The 3,369-nt window shown below is 42.1% G+C and overlaps 1 pseudogene; it reads right to left on the minus strand.

Annotated features, from left to right (window-relative positions):
* Nucleotides 1–1,433: 1,433 nt before the first annotated feature.
* On the minus strand, nt 1,434–1,558 carry LOC122236075 (annotated as a pseudogene).
* Nucleotides 1,559–3,369: the final 1,811 nt, after the last annotated feature.

A 3,369-nucleotide genomic window follows, 5' to 3' on the forward strand; every position in this document is an offset into this window, starting at 1 on the left:
TGAGAAGTCTGATGTCTCTTTTTTGTGTGTATATAATTTCTCTCCCCCCCTCCCCTTTCCGGCTGTGTTTAATGTTCTCCTTATCTCCCCTTTTAAGCAATTTTGTTGTAACGTGCTTTGGTGTAGTTTTCATGTCCCTTGTGCCAAAAAGCTCATTGAGCTTTTCGGATTTGTTAGTTTATGGTTTTCATAAGACTTGGATGTTTTGGCCATTATTTTTTCAAATATTAATTTGGTCTCACATCTGTCCTCCATTTTTTTGGGATTCAAACTACACGTCTTTTAGGCTTCTTGAAGTTGATCCACAGCTCACTGATGCTGAGTTCGTTTCTCTTTATTTTTTCCCCTGTGATTCATCTTGAATACTTTCTATTGCTATGTATTCAAGCTCGTTAACTTTTTCTTCTGAAAAGCTAGACTATCATTAATTTCACCAGTGTAATTTTTAAATCTCAGACATTTTGGTTCTCATCTTTGGAAATTCAAATTTTACTTTCTTCATATTGCCTGTATTTCTATTTAACATGCTCAATTTTTTATTTAGCTCCAGATTTTTTCACCTCAGCAAAATAAAGATGCCTTGGCCGACTCCGAGCTCCATTTCCTTGACCCAGGGAGACGGCATGACGCTGTGTGTCCATGGATTTCCCTTCCCCAGGCTGCAGCCTGGAAACTCCGTCCAGGAAGTAAGCCGAGCAGTTGTTGAGCCTGCTTCCTTTCTTGTCTCTCAGGGATCGTCTCCCTTTATCACATGATGCCCAATGTTTTGAAAGTTACCGTTTCACGTCTTCTGTTTCCTTTATTAGTTGTTTCAAGTGGGCTGGCAACTCGAGCCCTTGCTACTCCATCTTAGCTGGAAGTGAAAGTCAGTTCGTTGTATGTAAGTCACTGTTGGCTGCATTTTAGTAAAAGAAAGCTCCTACCATTTCCCATAAAGTCAAATATCACTTATAGGTTGCTCAGTTCTCCCTTAAACTTTTGAATTGATTAGCTCCATGAGCTGATATAAATTGAAAAAAAAAATGATTAGAATTCATTTGAGGAACCTTTGGCTTAATTGAAAACAATGATTAGAATTCATTGGCAGAAACTTGGGCTTATGTTCCAATTTGGTGGACTTGTTCTTCCCCTGTGCCCTGTGCTGACTGGTGGGAATTAAGATACTTCTCAGTGTACACGGGATTGGTGAATTGATTTTTTTGAATCGATCCAAGTCTGTTAAAAATATTAAATAAATTGATCTGAAATACTGTGCTTTATTTAATTTGAGTTTCCATGTTATGAATCAACCCTACGAAATGCTGTTAGTGGTTTTCTACCAGCCACCTGGTTAATTCAGTTAAAAACTTGACATATATGTATGTATTTTCTTTTTCTTTTCTTTTTTTTTCATGATTGTCTGCTCAAGTCAAGGGACCAACCTGTTTTCTGTGTCTCAGGTAGAGAAGGTAAAGCTCTATTGTACAGCTGTAACTGAAGAAAGAAAATTGTTTTCAATTAGCAATAATCGCGCCTCGGATAAACCTCATTGGCTACGATACTGCCACTGCGCAAAGCTTGAAGAAAGAAAATTGAAAGTCCTAAATGAAATATTCATTCTGTAAGTGACGTGATTCAGTAACCCTTAGCAAATATGCCCATCACTACTGTAATAGGTCTGCTAGGAAAGATTAGATCTCCTGAGAGTCACCTCATTCTGGTGTCCTTCCTGCTCCTTTTGTCCTTAGACTTTGGTCTTTTTCTCCATTTCCTACATTAATATCATAGGGTTTTCACTCTTCATTACCAGGTTTTGCTGATGAAACCACGGAAGGCTGTTAATTATGTCTCGCTTCTAAGCCTGACAGTGTGGAGGGGTGCTCAACTTTGATCACGCTCTAATGAGTTGAGTGGTAAGTGTCGGACTTGTCTGCGAGTGGACTTGATTTGCCCCAGGCATATTGCCTTCGTGAGAGAGTGAGGATTGCAGTCACGGATAACCCTGATGGGTTGGCCCTCTCTCTTTCTCCTCATCTTGGAAAAACTTGGTTTTATAATGTCACCCTTTCTTGGTTAAGTTGTAATTTCTGGTAGTTCTTTTCAGTCTCCCTTAATGATTTAACTGTACCTCCTAGCCCTAGGGTTCCTATCATCAGGATACTTCTCTTTCCACTGCTCTTCCTCCTTCCTGTGAAGGCTATCCAGGGCTGCGGCTCCCACAACTCCCTGTGCATGAAGGACTCCCCGGAGTCTATTTCTAGATTAAAACTCTTTCTTGATAGGTTTCCATTGGCCTAAGAAAAATAAATCCACTCGGGGGTCCCACAGACTTCTCTAACTCAACACCACCGAATCCAAACACCTCACCTCGTCCCCCAAACCGGCTTCCCTTCTTGGCCTCTAGCACTTGGAGAATGATGCTACCTTTCCTCAATTGCTCCCAGTGGAAACCCGAGAGCTACACTAAATTCCTCCTCCTCCCTGCTCCTACCCAGTCTCCAAGTCCAGTAAACTCTCTTAAAATCTGTCTCCTACCTCTCGTCATCGCCCTCATTATACAGAGACAGGAAGATTGCAATAGACTCCTTCTGACCGGTCATAAAACTTTAATTCACCTTCCTGGAAATTATCTCTCAAAGCCAGAGTCTTCTTCTTAACAAACAAACCTTATCTTGACTTTCCGGCTCAAATTCCTCGATGATTCCTTCTACCGACAAAACAAAATCTAACCTTTTCTTCGTGATCTAGCCTCTTCCTGCCCGTTCAACTTCTGCCATTATCTCCCTTAAAATTATTTTGAGGCATGGTGACTTACACACGATTTGTAAAGAAAGGATGAATGGATGAACAGCAGTCCTCCGAATAAATACAGAATACACTCTTATATGTTTCTACACACATAGGGTTTCTGCTGTCTGAAATGCTTTTCTCCACTCCACTCCTTCCTGGCACCTTCCATGATGCCCCCTCCCCACCCAGGTGGATGCTGGCGCTCTTCCCTTGCTTCCGCAGCACTTAGCGCTCATCTCCAGGATGGTAGAGGTACACATATACTTTTTTTCGTCTTTTTTAAAGTGCTTTTATTTATTTTTGAGATAGAGAGAGAAGTGGAGTGTGAGCAGGGGAGGCTCAGAGAGAGGGAGACACAGAATCTGAAGCAGGATCCAGGCTCTGAGCTGTCAGCCCAGAGCCCCACATGGGGCTCGAACTCACGAACCGTGAGATCATGACCCGAGCCGAAGTCGGACGGTTGACGGACTGAGCCACCCAGGCGCCCCGGTAGTAGTATATTTATACTATCTTACTCTGAGCGGCGTTGGTTCTGGGTCGCAGTATTCAAATCATTTGTTTGCTGTTTTCTCAATCGACTTAAACATTTTCCATCGGGGG

The sequence above is a fragment of the Panthera tigris genome, chromosome F3 (assembly GCF_018350195.1).
Source record: "Panthera tigris isolate Pti1 chromosome F3, P.tigris_Pti1_mat1.1, whole genome shotgun sequence".
NCBI classification, from domain to species: Eukaryota; Metazoa; Chordata; class Mammalia; order Carnivora; family Felidae; genus Panthera; species Panthera tigris.